At 39.9% G+C, this 19231-nt stretch overlaps 2 long non-coding RNA genes across 2 annotated transcripts in view; both read left to right on the top strand.

Annotated features, from left to right (window-relative positions):
• Positions 1-7885, top strand: part of LOC121039811 (uncharacterized) — an 87696-nt gene extending 79811 nt beyond the window's left edge. Inside the window, exon 4 of the long non-coding RNA XR_005795007.1 lies at positions 6240-7885. This is a non-coding gene — a long non-coding RNA (uncharacterized LOC121039811). The remainder of the gene's footprint in view (positions 1-6239) is intronic.
• A 4582-nt stretch (positions 7886-12467) lies between these two features.
• The window catches only part of LOC121039810 (uncharacterized), a 40085-nt gene continuing 33321 nt past the window's right edge, over positions 12468-19231 (top strand). Inside the window, exon 1 of the long non-coding RNA XR_005795005.1 lies at positions 12468-12564. This is a non-coding gene — a long non-coding RNA (uncharacterized LOC121039810). The remainder of the gene's footprint in view (positions 12565-19231) is intronic.

Here is a 19231-nt window from a genome sequence, read left to right as displayed (position 1 = left end):
GGGGACATTACATTAAAAATGAACTCCACGAATTTCATGAGCTTATTTGGGAGTGTGTGTATGACAAGGAGGACCCGCTCATGAATGTAAAGCATTTAGATAAGCAGAGGCAACAGACGCACAATAATGGCTGTGCTGTAGAGGTGCAAATCTAATTTTCTCATATCTTCCTCCCTCCCCACTGGGTAACCTGATTTCTTAAGATAAAATGACTGAGATGTTTCAGCAAAGACCAAAAAAATCGGGTGAACAACTGTAAATAATTGACTTATGCTGTGAGGCACACAGAGTTACATGACACTTGGGAAACTAATAATATTTATTTACAAATTACCTTGAACACTGGATCCTTACATTCTTCCTATGCTAAGGGTATTGTTTTGATTACTTTTCCACTTTTCAGATGGAGTAAACAACCCAGGCTCGGAGATAGATATTCAATGACTGGTCCTTTGCTTTATAGCTACTAAGTAAAGAACTGGGACCTAAACCCTGGTGGATGACCTCCAAACACCACGCTTTCCCTGCCTTTGGCAGTTACCAACCTTGTGGGAAGGTACGATGCACCCATGTGAAATAACAGAGAATTAAGCAGAACACATAAGGGGGACACTGGGTGAGTGTCCTCCCTTTGCTGACAAACTGCAGCTGGTGGATCCAGATGGCATATTTGACTATTAGCAGCCGACTCTGAAGCAATCCTGAGACTTGCTTGAAAGGTTCTTCTTAACCTCATTTAGTGGGACACCCATATGAAAAATATTGTTACGTATGTCTGTAAAACATGTATTGACTCAATCTGCAAGCAATGCTTGGATTTGCCTTCCACTTGTGGCTAACATATGAACCCAGTGTGGCTAAAGACTCTTCAGGCCCCTTTGGTCCTGGCTGTTCTCTACCTCAAAAGGTAAACAAAATCTCCAAACTTTCCCTTTCTCACACATCACCTCATGTATTTTGAAAATTGTTATTGAAATGCTTGAAAGTGGGGCACCTGGGTGGCTCAGTCCGTTAAGCCTCCAACTCTTGATTTTGGTTCAGGTCATGATCTCTTGGCTAATGGGATCGAGACTCATGTTTGGCTCTGCATTGACAGTGTGAAGCCTGCTTGAGATTCTCCTCTCTGCCCGTTTCTCAGTCTCTCTCTCTCTCTCTCTCTCTCTCTCTCTCCAAATAAATAAATAAACATTAAAAAAACACTTGAAAGTTAGAGCATTCAAAGGAATCCCCCACCCCCATGTTTGAGTGCTCTCTGAACTTGGGATTTAGACTCAGAGACTCTGACCATTTCTTATAACCATCATTGTTCCTTACTGAATTTTCCCAAAAGGTATAGATGGGAGTTAGTTCTAAAACGTTCAGATCATCAGAAAGGATAAACAGATTTTCTGGGTGACTCCTTCAGCCTGTTACAAATTACTTTTTAGGAGAGGACATAAGGTTCTTCTCTCCCTTATAATAAATGCCAGCTATTGGATCATTGTTTCTAAACCATGATTAGAGCTGTCCTGAGAGCCTCATGCCAGGTTCCCTTGGCCTTCTACATTAGCATATAGTTGCATGGTTTCTTCGTTCCAGGAAAAAGCCCTGAGACAACTCGGCTGTCAAAAATATGTTTTTCCCTAAGTGGGAGGTCAATAACATCTTCATATCCTCGGCCGAGAAGAAGAAATGAGATGCCAAGTGTGACACCCACTAATCATCTACCTTTCAGGGCTTGATTAGGTAATTTTCTTCTAGAATGAAGAAGCTGACAGAAATGCTTTCAAGATGGAAAGAGGGCTTGTAAACCTGCCTGACTTATTATTTTCTGCCTGAAAGCAATAAACATCTGTTTTCTTGATAAAGTAACCAGGTTCATATTTGAGGAGAACAAGGTTATAGTTGGCCTCCCAATTATTGATTCTTCTTGAGAACATTGTCCCGGGGGCTCTTTGCAGTAAAACACTGAACTTTACCCCAAGTCCTCCAGATTCCCTTACACAGTCTGTCAATAGCCCAAATTCCATGCCGTGAGACATTTTTTTTTCATACTATAAAATGTTGGCAAATCTGTTGAGCACGGAAAGTAGATACTAGCTGTTCACTTTGATTGAGATATTGGAGCAGGCCAAAGCTTAGGGAAGAGACTCTCACATATAAATAAGTTTTACTCCTGAATAGCCAGAAGTCATTTCCTTGGACTTAGATAAGTAGAAAGGTCTAGAAAGAGATGGGATTGTCCTGTGTGTGTGTGTGTGTGTGTGTGTGTGTGTGCATGTGCATGTGTGTGTATTGTGTCTGAGTCTTACTATCAGTTTTAGAACACGCAGACTTGATTCTTGACTAACGAAAGTTTATTCTATTATTTACCATGTTATATGTGTAACAAAACAAACTATTCTTTTATTCATTCATTTATTCAACAAAGCTTTTTGAGTATCTCTATGTGGCAGACATTCTTTCAGGTACTTAAGAAAAGGTTAAGAAACAAAAGACAACAACCCCTCTCCTCCTGGAAACTTAGATTCTAGGCAATAAATAACAGCACAGTAAATAAGGAGACTGCACATTGGTGGGGGTGGGGGGCAGGATGAACAGAATAATGGAAATCAGAAAAGCCAGACAGAGGTAGTAAGTAGAAGATAGTTGGGATTTTTAAAAGAATGATCAGAATTGCAACGTACTGAGAAGGTGACATTTGAGCAAAGGCTTGATGGATGTGTGAGGGTTATCCATACGGGTCTTCAAGGAAGAACATTCTAGGGAGAAGAAAAAGCCAGTGCAGGGCTAGAAGGGCAAGAAGGCAAGAGCATGTGTGGGAAGTTCAAGCAGCATCAAGGAACTCAATATATCTGGAGAGAAGTGATCAAGCAAGGAAGTAGCAGGATTTAATGTCAGAGAAGTAAGACTGAGAGGCAGAAAGGAGCAGACTTTTTTGACTGTAGTAAGAACTTGGCTTATACTCTGAATGAAATGGAAGTCTTTTACAGGATATTAAGCAATGGAGCCATATGAACTGACTTGCATTTTAGAAGAATCACTCTAGGGGAACCTGGGTGGCTCAGTCAGTTGAGCATCTGACTTCAGCTCAGGTCACGATCTAACGGTTTGTGGGTTCAAGCCCCGTGTCGGGCTCTGTGCTGACAGCTCAGATCCTGGAGTCTACTTCAGATTCTGTGTCTCCCTCTCTCTCTGCCTCCCCCACTCATGCTCACTCTTTCTCTCTCTCTCAACAATATATAACATTAAAAATTTTTTAAAGAATCGCTCCATTTGCTTTGCTAAAAGAGACTGTGGATGTCGGGAAGCAAGTATGGAATCAAGGAGGTGTTTCAGGAGATTATTGCAACAGTCCAAGCAAGAGGCTCAGGAAAGTGTGATAGTGGTAGTGAGACGTGTAGAGCTCTGAATACATTTTGAAGAATCAATAGGATTTCATGTTATGTTGGATGTGAGATGTGAAAGAAAGAGTCAAGGATGACATCAAGATTTTTGGCTTGAGCAACTGGAAGGACGGCGCTATATCAACTGAGATGGGGAAAATTGTGGATGAAATAAACTTGGGGGGAAATACCATAATTTCAGTCTTGACATGTTATGTTTGAAATGCCTATTAGATATCCTAATGGAGATGGTACATAGCAGCTATATTTATACATGTGGATTTCAGATGGAAGATCAAGTGGAGGCATAACTTTGGTATAATTGTTTTTATTGTTTTATTTATTTTTTATTTTTTTTTAACGTTTACTTATTTTTGAGACACAGAGAGACAGAGCATGAACAGGGGAGGGGCAGAGAGAGAGGGAGACACAGAATCTGAAACAGGCTCCAGGCTCTGAGCAGTCAGGACAGAGCCCGACATGGGGCTCGAACCCACGGACCGTGAGATCATGACCTAAGCCAAAGTCGGACGCTTAACCAACCGAGCCACTCAGGCACCCCAGTATAATTGTTTTTAATGTTTATTTTAGAGACAGACAGTGCATGTGAGCAAGCCGGAGAGGGGCAGGGAGGATCCCAAACAGACTCTGTGATGCCCACAGAGAGCCCTATGCAGGGCTTGAATTCACAGAGAGATCATGACCTGAGCCAAAGTCCAACGCTTAATCTACTGAGCCACCCAGGCCCCCCGATTTGGTATAATTTTTAGGTATGTATGGTAATTAAAATCATACTGCTGGAGGACATCACCAAAAGAATAAATGTAGACGGAGAACAAAAGACTGAGCCCTGGAGCATGCGAAAGAGGTCAGAGATAAGAAGAGGAACCAGTAAAGAAGAAAAAACAAGACAGCATGGTGTTCTAACCTGTAGCAAGAAGGCGAGAGTTACTACATGTACAGGAATGTGTAATTAGTAAGGTAGAGACTGAAACAGACCACTGGATTTAGCAATGTAAGTCTCATTGGTGACCTTGAATAGGCTGTGTAAGAATGAGAATATGGCTGGTGACCACAGATGTGGAGAGCCTGTGTAATTTCTTTGCAAATAAGTACAAAAATTGGGGGGAATGGAATCAAAATAAGTTTCTTGTTTCCTAAGAGAAATAATGATGTTTACATGCCATGCTGATGGAAAAATCCAGGACAGAGGCGGGGGGAAATGATGCAATGAAGAAGAGAGGATTCCTAAAGGAGTCCCTGGGGTAAACAAAAGTCGTTGAGATGTGGTGCACAGGATGGATTAGTTTGGATGGGAGCGTAGGTCTTCCATCTGTGGTTATAGGTAGACAGACAGAGTAGGTGGGGGCAGATGTGGATTAGTGGGTAGATGTGGTCATGTGAGTCTTTTGAATGCCTCTGTTTTCTGAGTGAAGTAAGAAGCAAGGTTATCAGGTCAACATTATAAGGAGAGGGGAGAAATTTTTGAAGGTTTGAAGAAAGGAGAAGGTGACATATAGTTGTTTATACCTTTGATGCTTAAAGTGAGGTCCTCGGGCCAATAGTCTTGGCATCTTAACAGGATCCCAAAGCGTTTCACATGCACATTAAAATTTGAGAAACTCTGGTCTTGACAGTCATAGTGGAACAAGCGTGAGCTTTTGGTCCAAATAAACTGAATTCTAACTCTGCCATTTAGAAATCAGGTGATTTTCAGAATGCTACTTAACCTCCGTGTATAGGTTTCCTCGTCTGTAAATTGGGGAGAACTATTAATATTAGTCTAGTAGAAATAAAGGGGGTTGTGTTAGTAGTTGTAATAACAATCAGTAACATTCACTGAGTGCTTTATCTGTTGAAGTCTTGGCAGGAAACAGAATTCACTCACATGGTTTCAATAAGCGGTTCTCAACTCTGGCTTCATTACCTGCAGAGGTCTTAAACAACACGAGCGCCCAGGCCCCAACCCAGGCCTGTTACATCAATCTCTGGGGATAGGGGTCCAGGCATTTGTAGTTTTCAAAAGCTCCCTTGGTGATGATAATGTGCAGTAAGAGCCGAGAACCACTGCTTTAAGTGAGTAGATTTTAATGAAGGGACTACTTACAGAGATTTGGGCAGAGTTAAGGAAACAAAAATGGGATGTTCACGCACTCAGGGAGCAGAAACAGAGGGAAGACATTAACCTTTCTGGGCTGCAGAGACAAGGGGAGCAAACGGGGTCACTGCAGCAGCGAAGGAAGGGCCGCCAGGTGGAGTTTCATAATGGAGGGACTGGGTTACTGCCAGAGAAGTGAGCAGAGGAGGGCGGGAAGGAAATTCTCCATTCTCTCTCTCTCTTCCTACCTTCTGCTTTCTGGACACTTCCTCCCATTGGCTGGCCCCAAACTGAAGCTGGCAGGCAAGGGAACCTGCGTGATGTCGTCCTTTCTTTCCTGGAAAGGGACCAGGAGGAAGAAGGTGGGAGAATGAGTAGTGGCAGGCAGGGGGTTGCCGGGGGTCAGATGGAGAATAATCACCCCAAGCGCTTACTATGGACCAGCTCTCTTCCAAGTGCTTCACATGTATTAACATTTTAGTAAGTGGCTTCATTCTTTTTTCATTAGAATTCAGTACTTTTTTATTGAACAAGGGATATGTTCCAGGTCAATTAATTATGGGAGACAGTTAAATATTTCAAAGTTTTCATGCACACTATCACCAGAAGAGTGCTTTGAATTATTCTTCAGTAGTAAGGCTGAAGCCCAGAGCTCAGCAGGCACATTCTCTAGGCCCCTAGTAGATTCTTGGTAATCACTTGGTTATAGAAATAAAATCTGGATAATGAAACAACTTGCTTTTGTCCTAATGACCCAGCTTTCTAATTTGTCTTAGGAAAACATGATAGAGAAAGACACAGAGGGCCCCCAAGCTGCAGATCCTGCCAGAATTCTAAGGTGTTTTACGTGAACTACATGAAGAAGTCGACAAGACCAATGGTATTTATAAGTGTTCTCTGTTGTAAGATATATTTTGATATAATTAACAACAGTTCTGAGAAAACAGGCAGGACGTTTGAGGAAACAGGCAGGAGAGGACAACTGGCTGGAAAGAAGCAGATGAAGAGTTCCATCTGGCAAAGATCGAGCACAAAAGATAATCTGGGTCACATTTTGGAGCTATTGATTAAAAGTTAACCAACAAATATTAACAGATTTCCCACTCAGAAGAGGGAGATTTACTTATTTTGGCCCAGAGGCTAAAGTCAAGGCTATAGGTGGCTCTCCGTTGACTCCTCTGGAACATTGTGGATGGGAAAATAAGCAGTACTCGTGGAGGTAATGTGTCAGGCAAGGCTCACCTCGGGCAACAACCTCTTTCCTCTGCAGTGACCCCGTTTCGCTTATGGATCAAAAAGACGTAGCCAGGAAAAGTGAGGACTGGGACTGGGCACCCGGGGTGGGGCCGAGCTGAGCCGTTGATCAGAAGGGACACAAGTACAATCCACACAGGGCAGCTCTGCAGCCTTTTGCTTCCTCTGACTGCATTCATCATTGCCTTACCAGGGGTTAGATCAATCTATTGCCTTTAAAACTTGTGGGTAAAGCATCTCTTTTGAAGAATGTGCTCTGAGGGAGAGATCATACTTCTTTAAAACAACCTTCTGTCGGTCTGTTTGTCCAATGCAGGTTTCCCAGATGCCTCATTAGACTTTCATTCCAAGAGCTGGCTTTCAGACCACATTGAGCAAATCCTCTTAAAGGTGTTAGTTGGCATATCATCTTGTTAGAGGTTTCTAGAGAAGAGAAAAGTCTACTAAATTCAGAGACATTCTTTCCTAATATTGGAATTCAAGCACCGTGACAAGTCTTTGAGAGAGAGAAATTGTTCTCGAAGCCTGCCATACCCAAAACGGTTTAGACTGCTTTCACATTCCGATACTCGACTAAAGAGTTAATGAAGACTGTGTCTTAGCACCGGTGGTATTTATTTAACGTGCACTATAATCCCAGCTGACACTTCCTAATGAGTTTATTGCTGCTGTGGAGTTAAAGCTCCCCCACTCAATAAGCATAAACTTGAGTGTCAAAAATGAAACATAGTCGGCCCTGGTGCTTAAATGGCCTGTATTGATCCTCCGGCAGTCTAACTGCTGTAGTCTGGTGCCAGTTCTCTAATTTGTGCCCTGAAGTGTGCAGCCACACTTGATTTAGATGTCAGAATGAGGCAGCACTCAGTTTGGGAAATCAGCTGAAACATTCTTAAAAAAAATTGGTCTGGATAGCTTCACCTTGCATTGTAAAGACCATTGCTCTCGTGTAAACAAGGGGCTAAATAATATTATTCCCATAGACTTTTTTGAGGGTGTTTTATCAAAGGAAATGTCCTCAGAGTCAAAGCTTGCTGTGTTTTGTGCTTTATCTGTACAGAAAATTCCATTTAGAGAAATTTAATGCCAAAGCTGTAAGATCTGCATTCCTAGAGAATGACTATTTAGGGCATTGTCTTTGAATATGAAGTAAACACACACTGAGAATGTTTGTATGAGGTTCTTTCAATGGCCAAGATATGCTCACTATTCCTAGGAGTCAAAAGGACTCAGACAACTTAAAGATGTGTGGCATCTGCAAAACACCCCTATGTTCATAGCTATATTCCTGTCTCAGAGAAATCATCTGCCATTTCCAATGACATCAAAGACGGTGGTTGAAGAGCTAACAGCAGGAAGGTCAGCCAAATTTCTACTTAACACTGGCAAAACACGAGAGAAGCTCATGATCTCCTTCAAAGTTCAAATGAAAAATCCAAACGCTTAGAATTATAATCTCGACTTTAGAAGAGACTTATAGATCAACTACTAGTTATGACAAAAGAAATACGTGCCCCGCAAAAAAAACTGAAGTTAACTTGTCCAAGGTAAAGTAGCTTGCCAAGAGGTAAGGAAAGGACTCGAATTCAAGTCCTGGTCCCCAAACTTTGTCTAGTAGGTCGACTTTTTACTAGAATGGTGTGCATTTTACTTTAATCACATAACTTCCAGGGAAAGGGTCTTCACTTTCTTTTTGTTGAAGTTTGATATTGTTACAGAGATAACCTCGATGTTCTGAAAAAGTCATTAGCAAAGTGTTCTTCAGATTTCCTGTTCTTAGAAAGCATGCTTTCCTAAGTTTTTCAGTCTACAGGTTTCCTTCAGTTTTCTTGACACATGAGATATTTTGGTAACTGTTCTTTACCCTAAAATATTTGATCATATACAGTGTCATATAAATGCACGGTGTCAGTTTTAATCCACCCTCTCGGCAGTCAGCAAACTTGTAACCAGAAAACCAGAAGCTACAACCGCTCTGGTGATCAATAGTACAGGTTTTTTGAAATAGAACAACTGAGTATTAGAAATGGATTTCTTTGGTTAAAGTAATGACTAATCACCTAGCATAATAGGTGCCAGAAATAAGTTCTCCATGATGAAATGAATGGTTTTCAAGCTTCATGGTTAGGCTAAAATAGTTTAGGGACACTCCACATTTGCATAAAAAGGGTACAGGAATATTGCATATTCTTTAAATTTACCCTTGAAAAGGGCACCTGAGCCTGTATTCTCAAGTTGTCCTGCATCCAGACGAGTCAGTTATAAGCTTGATGAATCTCGCTTCAGAATTCTTTCATCAGCCACAAGTAAATTGGTCATTCAGGGTGTGGTCAGGGCATCTAAAAGGAGAGAGGATATCTAGGAGGACCGAAGGTCCTGGTTTGCTTGGGACTGTGGAGTTTCCTGGACTGAAGAGTTCCATGCTTCCTGGACCGAGGACAATCCTGAGCAAGCTGGGACCATTGGTACCTTACTCTGCGGTTCTGTGAATTGCTAGGTTGCCTGTTTGCTGGTAAATGATGATCTGTGTGTGAGAATTTGGTCTGACACTCGTTTTAATTTTACAAATTACCTGATAATCTCATTGAGGGAAACCTTATATTTATAACACCTATTCCTCGCTGTTGGTGCAACCAGTATATTTTTTAAAAACCTGGTGGTTTTGTGGCCGAATTGACCTAGGGGCATATACAACAGATTGAGAGGGGTGGAGAACACATTTTACGTCATACCGGTCTGGATATTTGTGTACCTATAAAGTCATATAAATGAAACCCTACACACTCAAACACAAACAAACAAAATGCAAAAACATACATATACGTACCCTGTAAGAAAGAGGCAAAAATTATCTTATGATCTTGTGGCTAGCAGCCATCAAAACCTTAATTCTTTATATTATATTGTATTTATAAAAAGTTTTATATTCTAAAAAGTTTATATTATAAATTTATATTATAAAAAGTCTGTACATGGAGGGAAACTTCAAGGGTCACACCAAGCAAGATCTTGAGAATTGTTCAAAATGACTGAAAACCCCTTCACCCAGATGTACATGTACAAGACTACACTTAACATGATGAGCACTTACTAATGTATAGAATAATCTATAGATTCTATAGAATCACTGTAATGTACACCCGAAACTAATATATCATTGCATGTCAACTATACTGGCTTTAAAATTAAATGTGAAAAATAAAAAAATGACTGAAACAAAGATAGTAAAATACAGTTTGGTTTCTTAGAACATGAAGAATCTCCCTTTTTATATTTAACGTAAGGAAAAAAAATACAATTTGCCTTGCCTTTTCCCTTACGTAGTGATTATTTGCGTGGTGCTGAAACTTCCAAAAGAATTACAGAGAAAGGCAAAAGCAATGCTAAGAGAGTACATTTTCAAAGAAGAATGCTTCTTCTGAGGTGTCACGGCTGAGCCTTGGAGAGCTTGTCATTTTGTAGCGTGGACAGTGTAGGTCCTAACGCACAAGCATCGCTTGCCAGTAACCTAACTGAATGTCTGCACTGCATTTTAACCCAATGTGGCCTGACGTGGTCACTCTCAGATGGAGTGAAGCTATTCCCAGTGGTCTGCAGGGTCCTTTTGTTTGCCTGGATCTTCCATTATTTTATGAGCACGGTATTGAGCATGGAATGCAACCGCCCACTGAAATGGCAGGCCTTTTGTCTCAACACAGTGCTTTCAAAATTATTACAGAGAAGAGATTATGCTAAAGGTTTCACAGACACCGAAAGGCAGCACAGCGGCAGCTATACTCTACTTGCAAATTAAAATCCGAGCTGTGAATTTCAACAAATTAGATGAATTTGGCTAATTGTCTCTGCAGTTCATTACTGATGAGTCACGAACTTAACATATTTCTGGCATTTTCAGACTCTGGGGTATCTTTTTAACAGGTACCTGCTGGGGCCAGACTATATTTCCAGACCATTTTGCTAAGCAGGTCATGAAAAGTCCTGGAAGGCCATCCTTCTTATCATGGGCTTTTTGTCCAGCTACACTATGAAAAGCAAAATTAACACTCAGGCCACTAATCTGATCTTTTCCTCCCCCCCACCCCCCTTTTAGGGTTCTATGATACATCCCATACCACCATCCCATCATCTGGGTTACTCACATGATCATCTCATTTCTTCAATTCATTTAGGCCTTTAAGACTGAAGGATGAGAGGATTTTGTGAGAGTTTCAGATTCAGCCTCGTAGGGCTTATCGTCTCAGAAAAAGCAAGTGGGATAAGAGTAAAATCAATCATTATTGGTCAGTGATTGAGTTGGAAAGTTTATTTCAAGGGAGAGAATAGCTGGGCTGTTGGAGGTTTCTCACTCAAGGAACAGGAGTTTTTCTATGCTTTTAGTATGGGTTTCTAGTGGCAAATCAGGGAAATAGCCTTGGGTTCTGTGGGACAATCTGGTGGAGATCTGAAGTGACAAGCACGGGAATGGATGAGACGAAAATGGCTCCACCTCATACTGTCTCCCTCCTTCCTGATTTCCAGCAACAAGATGGAGCTAAAACCACCCATTGCTACTTGTTCACAACATATTATCTACTCCTCCATATACACTCCTCAAGAGATTTCTTCACTCCTTATCGGCTTCCTGGGGGGTGCATTTTAGCCAGATTTCACTGGATTTCAATGGATAGGGGGTGGGACGTTTCATTCTATAAGACCTGTTTGGAGCTTCTCATCTTACATATGGCCCTGTTCAACTTTGGATTTAGCAAGAAAAACATGAGCCACCCAGCACACGTTTCAGAAAGATCACCTTGTTAGGTTCACAACTTATTAACACATACCAGGCAGAAAAATGAATTCCCCACCAACCAAATAACTGCTCTTCATTAACTGGGTCAGTCAACTCTAGAGAGCTTAGGTAAATTAAGAACTATATACACATGTATTATAAAGTGGAAGTTCTGAAGTCTAATTTAAAAACACTCAAATATCTTTTTTTTTTTTAAAGTAATCTCTACACCCAACGTGCAGCTCAAACGTACAGCCTCGAGATAAGAGTTGCATGCTCTCTGACCGAGCCAGCCAGGTGCCCCTCAAGTATCTTTTTGAATGAGCAGAACTGGATAGTTCAGAGGTTACTCTAACTTTGAGCATGCATTCTCCTGGGACCTTGGCAAGGAGTGCTTACCCTGGGCGATTTCCAAAATATTTACAGGGCACAAATTATAGTGGACTCAACCACGCATCAGCAAGACTTCCAGCTTTGAACACCAGGGTGCTGCACACAGCACGTGAGGCTTCAGATCAGCCCTGCTGCCTTGGTGGTGGCCTCACTTGGCCGGGAGTACAGAAAACCTTGACTCAGTGTTTGTTCTACGATCTGACTCATTGTAACATGTTGACTGTCCCAAACAGGAACTAGAGACACAGTGTCCCATCTCCATCCCAGAGGTCAGGTGGGGCCAGCTCCCGCCTGACGCATCCCATGGGCTGAGCTTTTAGCTGTAAACTGCTGTGGATGGTCTGGCTTCTCTCAGAGATTGTGGGATAGAAGGGGCCACCACATTTTTTTCAGAGGTCTCAAAGGTTACTCGGTCTACTTTATAGACTCCCCCAAAGATGGATATGATGACACACAAAATTGTTCCTTCACAGTTTGAGCAATCATGAAATACGTCCCATAATTCCTCACCATTTCTGAGCTCTGGGCCAGTTCCAAATAACAAAAGCCATCTTTCTCAGTGACTGCCTTTCTCTGCTAGTTGTGAGGGACAAAGGACAGGGCACCACACTGACTGCGCGAAAACGTAAGCCACGTCTACCATGCTATTGATACTTTTTCTCTTCAAAAGCAGCGATGCCCCGTGAAAGGTAAGGAGCCAATTTATTTCATGCTCCGTCCTTCATTCTTAAAAATCCCACGGATGGGCATTAATTCATACTCCGCTATGGTTTGAATGTTACTTTAAAAAAAAAAGATATTAGAAATAAAAATAGGGCTGTCTTCCAGACTCCCATCCCATTTAAATAAAATTCAATGTACATTGGTAGATTGGTTAGATAGATTGGTTTGGGATTTATTATTCATTATTTAAAAGGGTTTCTTTTCAAAAGAGTCTCTAAATAAGAATTTTATGTATCCAGCTCCACTATTGTAACATTTTAAAGGTTCCACTTAAAAAAATTCAATGTCTATCCAGCATTTAAGAAAAAATGTCTCTTATTTATGTTGTGATCCAATTGGAATGACATTTCTGTGAATTGAATGTGTCAACCAAGTAGCGGTACAAACAGAATAAAGCAGGTGTAAACTTCTTCATTTCTGAATTCTCTGCTCTTCGGTTGAATGTGACTTTCCCAGTATCAGGGAAGAAGACTGATAAACATTAAAGAATTAATGGATTGGCAAGCAATGCAACAGAGGCCAATGGAACAGTGATCAAATGGAGGAAAAAGAAAAAAAAATCTCTTTTTCAGCGTCTCTGATAAGTGCTCAGGAATCCTGAATATAAGGCTGGGCACACTGATGCCAGAACAATATAGATTAACTCAAGGGAGTTAAAAGAACAGGAACGTATATGATTAGAAAGTAAGGAGAGTGATTTATGGGCAAAGACCCACAGAACTAAATACTGTCCGCATAGGTTACTTGAGCAGGAAGCCAAGCTTGGAAGTGACAGCTCAGTAATTGAAGAACACAGGAGGGAGAAGAATCTTTAGGGGGTAGAAAAAAAGGTTAAGTAGGGGCAGTGGAATGGAATAAAAGGCCCTTGTTTATATATTTAAAAGACCCTCCGAGACAACCTTCTGAATTCCAAATTAGCTGTGTCATCATAGGGGTCCCTCAAACTTGAAAAGATCAAAATGCCGAGCCATAAACCCCCGAAATGCTTGTGTTTGCAGCTCAGAGAGGAAAAAGCAGAGAATAAAAATTCTGGTTAATGTTGGAAATCTTTCCACTTCCAGATGGTGAGAAATATTAGATCATGAAGGAGGTCCCTGAGGGAATTGACAGAAATCACCGCGCAGCTCTTAAAAATCAGACTGCCCAAAGCAACAGAAAATGCAGCCGGGGAGAGGGCCTGTGTTAACAGAGATGAAAACAGACTCAGTTATATGCACTGTCTCTCCCCTCTCCAAACTGCTAGTCCTCCCTGTCACTGTTGGTGGCACCGACACCTCTCCAGGTACCAGCTTCCTTCTCACTGGTCAGCCAGTGGCCGGCTCTAATTTCTTTTGTCAGTTTCGTCCTTCCTGTGTACCTTTTTCACATCACCCATTGCCCCTTACAGCGACGACTCATAAGAATCCTGAATTCTACCTTTGTCCCTAGTACCTCACCTTTCTACTCATTTTTCATACCAACATCAGATTTATTCTCCTAAGGCACAACTTTGATTACGTCACTTCCTTGTTCAAAAAACCCTTATTCCTAATAGAACTATTCCAGCTAATAAATCGTAAAGGTATGTTAGAGTACCACCATTTTGCAATCCTTAATGAAATAATGTATTTAGCATTGATCAACTTAAAATCATTAGATAAAGAGCTAAAAGGTAGCTTAATAATGAGAGTTTCAAGCAGACATCTGAACCCACTGATCGGTTTTAGCAGAACAACAACAAAAAAAAAGGGACAAAGCACATCCTGATGGAAGAACACAATTTAACTTTGAAGAATTCTTGCCAATAAATCCAAACTGAATCTAATCAAATATCTAGCTATAATTACTAGTTTATAGAAAATCGAAGGGAACTGTATTAAACAAAATCCAGAATATGGAAAAATTTAAAGGATCAATGACTCAGTTTCTTCAACAAATAAAAGGGAAAAGAAAAAGAAAAAAAGAAATAGAAGATGAATCTATAGATCCAATGAGACTAGAGATGTATCAACCAAATGTAATGTGTGGACCTGGCTTAAATTCTGATCCAAACAAACTATGTATAAGACATAGTTGAAGCCCCATTAGTGACCTTTAAAGGCTGCTGGATACTTGATGATACAGTACCTGGCAAATTATAGGGGCAGAGGTAGGATTCAGTAATGTTAATGTGTGTGTGTGTGTGTGTGTGTGTGTGTGTGTGTGTGTGTTTAAAGAATTATTTTTTTCAGATACACACTGGGATATGACATATGAAGAACAATGAAATATCATGTATAAGATTTGCTTCAAAATAATCAAGAGGGTAGGGGAAAGTGGGTGTGGATTTAGGTGAAAGAATATCGTCATGATAATTTCCAAAGCTCAGTGATGGTACATAGATATCATTATACTATCTTTTCCACGTTGTATATGTTTGAAATATTCCACAATAAAAAGCTTTTTAAAAAAGTCAACTGACCAGGGCACCTGGGTGCCTCAGTTGGTTAAGCATCCAACTCTTGGTTTCTGCCCAGATAATGATCTCTTGGTTCATGGGTTCAAACCCCGTGTTAGGCTCCATTCTAACAGCACAGAGCCTGCTTGGGATTCTCTCTCTGTCCCTCTCTCTCTCTGCCCCTCCCTGGCTTCTGTGTTCTCTCTCTCTCTCAAAATAAATAAAAATAAACTTAAAAAAGAGTCAACCAACAAAGCTATTTAGTACACCGATTTTGCCACACCAAGATATCCAAGGGGTCTCACTGCCAGAGCCAAGTAAAATGCATTCCTGGAGAAGTGAGCTGTTTAAGCATGGAAATTGGATCTTTATTTTCAATTTTTGCTCCTTCCAGGGGGCAATAGATTTTTGAACTTGCTGACTTTCTAGGTTTTCTCCCCATTTTCTATTAATTTCATGGTTTGGTTTTTTTTTCTCTACCACACACACAGCTCACAAGTTATTCAATATTTGGCGGCAGCCATGATTGGGAATTTGGTTTTATGATCTGGCCATTTGGTGATCTCTGTTGAATGGATGATATAGATCTTTTTGCTGTTACATGAGAAACAACATAGACTCCAATCTTAGTCACTTGTTTGTCTATTTGTGAGTTCAAACCAATTAAGAATTTTGTGGCCACTGAGGAAGAGAAAAACTCCAGACAGTGAATTTTTGTGTTTCAGTGTTGACTTTGACCTATACCTGAAATGAGAAACACGCTGTGTGTGTGTATGTCTGTGATCCAGAAAGACTTTTAATTCTTGTTGTTGGTATGAAACTTTTTTCTACCTCCAAAGGGTTGAATAAATTAGGTTATAATGTATCTTGAATTAAAGGAGCTCTGTTTATATTGATTCATAGAGATAATATTTCTAAAATACCCAGAAAATGAGGAAATTGATCTTATAAATTTAAAATATGCTTGAATTTTAAGAAAAAAATTCTTACAGAAAACACCGGCACAAAAATATTTTTATATAAGAATTACAAGTTAACACAATTAAAATGAATCCTTGGTTTAATAATTCAGGTTTAAGAAAGAAAACCATTCACCTATATAGTTTTCCCCCAAATTTTATCAGCATAAAACACAAGAGAATATTTTGTTTTTATAAGATTAAAGTGTGTTTTCTGTTAATCTGATAGTTCTAAATATTTTATATTGGACTATTTATCAAGAAAAAGCTAATGTTACTCCTACATAATACTTAAGACTATAAAAATGTTACTTTGTGTTCAATTAATTTGAGTCTTTATTCTGAAATTTTCATATCATCAGGAATCATTTTTATAGTGTATTAGCTTGAACATAATATCCAAAACCCTTAGATAACATAAAACTTTAGACTGATATTAAATTAGTTAATGAATAATCACTGGTCACCCAGATAATTTTAAGTAGGTCAACATTTTATCTCATTTTTAATTAATTTTATTTTGAGAGAGGGAGAGAAAAAAAGCGTGAGTGGTGGGAGAGAGAGGAAGAGAGAGAGATTCCTAAGCAAGCTCCACACTATCAGCACAGAGCCCGATGTGGGGCTCAAACCCACGAACCACGAGACCACGACCTGAGCCGAAATCAAGAGTTGGACGCTTAACTGACTGAGCCACCCGGGCGCCTCTAGTATGTCTACATTTTAAAGTGCAGATATTAAACATAATTGTAAGTGTTTGCTTCTGTGTTTGTGCGATGTGGAATTCCTATATCTTTGGGTCACATTAAAAAATATGTTTAGTTTTTCCACCGTAGGAACAGGTAGAAGGGAAGTATTGGCCGTGAAATGTGTGTTATGTGTATTCATGAGCTTTGCTAGCTCGCCAAAATGCTTATATATGACAGACAGCTCTTATTTACCCTCTAATTTTCTCTATGAAGTAGAAGTTAGTTACTTTGATACTATACCGAGAACAATGGTGACAGAGAAGTATGCATTTGTAGGCAAAGTAATGGACTGTGTTTTTGTTTATCAAGATAAAGAGTTTGGGGGCACCTGGGTGGCTCAGTCTATTAAACCTCGGATTCTTGGGGCGCCTGGGTGGCGCAGTCGGTTGAGCGTCCGACTTCAGCCAGGTCACGATCTCGCGGTCTGTGAGTTCGAGCCCCGCGTCGGGCTCTGGGCTGATGGCTCAGAGCCTGGAGCCTGTTTCCCATTCTGTGTCTCCCTCTCTCTCTGCCCCTCCCCCGTTCATGCTCTGTCTCTCTGTCCCAAAAATGAATAAAAAACGTTGAAAAAAAAAATTTTAAAAACCTCGGATTCTTGATTTCAGCTCAGGTCATGATCTCACGGTTGTGGGATTAAGCCTTATGCAGAGCCTGCCTGGAATTCTCTTTCTTCTTCTCTCTCTGCTCCTCCCCACTTGTGCACTCACTCTCACACTCTCTCTCGAAGTAAATAATTAACATTAAGTGTATATATATATATATATATATATATTTAAGAATATATATTTATTATTTAAATATATATTTATTTATATAGTTATATTTATTATATTAATATATAAATGTATATTAATATATAAATACATATTATTTATATATTTAAGTATATATATATTTAAGAAAAAACCCTCCATATATATACTTATATATACTTACACACACACACACACACACACATACACACATATATACTGTTTTCCTTAAATTATCTGGTTATTCCAGAATTCAAAATCTGAAGAGGATGGTAAAAGACAAATATTACATGGATGCAGAAAGGTGTAGAAAGCTTACAGAGAAGATACTTTTATTTCCCTTGCTTGCTTTGTAATACCTGAGTCTGAAAAGAAGAAATAAAATGCCCTAAAATTTTTATGAAGGTTGCATTGGTAGTGATGGGTTTATCCACAAGAAAATTTTTCTGTGTATTCTTTGCTGTCAAACATATTTATGAAAAGTTATAATTTGATTTTCTGTCTGTTAAAAAGATAAACTTGTCTTAGAGCTCTTAACAAAAAGTTATTCTTTACTTTTTGTGTGAACTGCCCAGAAGACATAGACTCCGTATCTTGTCAGATAGTCTCCTTTGAACGTATTTTGATAAAAGTTATTATAAGATGAGCTGTATTTAAGTTTTCTACTCTTGTCTAGCTTTCATATTTACATATCTTTGAACAGTGACCCAGTATCGCCAAGCCGAATACTCATTAAACAGTAAAGAATGTGGGTGCCTGGGTGCTCAGTCGGTTAAGCATCTGACTCTTGATTTCAGTTCAGGTCATGATCTCACAGGTTTGTGAGTTCAAGCCCTGCGTGATGCTCTGCACATTGCACGGAGCCCACGTAGGATTCTCCCTCTCTCCCTCTCCCTCTGCCTCTGTCCCACTCATGCTGCCTCTGTCTCTCTCAAAATAAATTAATAAACTTTAAAAAATAGAAAAGAATAAATAAAAATAAGAAAAAGTGATTAATTAGGAAATATAAGGAGAAAAAGCAACAAAAGCGGGAGGTGTCATTTTCTCTCTCTCCCATTTAGATATGAAGCTATAACTAGTAGCTTTGGGAAAGACATATTATAAAGAAAAATAATTATTACATATAAAGAGAGCCTACCTGTGTTTTGAAACAGCTTAAAAACAACAATAAGCAATGATACTATACATTTCTTTAGTCAATACATATGTGAAAGCATCTTTTTCAAACGTTTAGCCATGCCCAAATACTTTATGGAGAGTCAAGGGAAAGGTGAATACATACTTACCCCTAAGTACTGTCATCAACATTATATAGCATTGACATAATATCAACAACTTCTGCAGACTAGTCTGTTGCACTGAGTTTCCTGATGCAAATTTCTTTGCAGAAAAATAAAGAAATGAGGGGCGCCTGGGTGGCGCAGTCGGTTAAGCGTCCGACTTCAGCCAGGTCACGATCTCGCGGTCCGGGAGTTTGAGCCCCGCGTCGGGCTCTGGGCTGATGGCTCAGAGCCTGGAGCCTGTTTCCCATTCTGTGTCTCCCTCTCTCTCTGCCCCTCCCCCGTTCATGCTCTGTCTCTCTCTGTCCCAAAAATAAATAAACGTTGAAAAAAAAAATTTCTTTAAAAAAAAAAAAAAGAAAAAAAAAGAAAGAAATGAAAAAGAACCCAACATTTTCAGGGTGATTAAATCACGCTTATACCAAATCCATCAAGCTAGTTAGACGAAATATGGTAGGTCAATGTCATGGCCACTATTAA

Source organism: Herpailurus yagouaroundi, unplaced genomic scaffold (genome assembly GCF_014898765.1).
Source record: "Herpailurus yagouaroundi ecotype Mexico unplaced genomic scaffold, PumYag 181, whole genome shotgun sequence".
Classification (NCBI taxonomy): domain Eukaryota; kingdom Metazoa; phylum Chordata; class Mammalia; order Carnivora; family Felidae; genus Herpailurus; species Herpailurus yagouaroundi.
The sequence above is the reverse complement of the archived record's forward strand: the minus strand, read 5'-3'. Positions and strand labels throughout refer to the sequence as shown.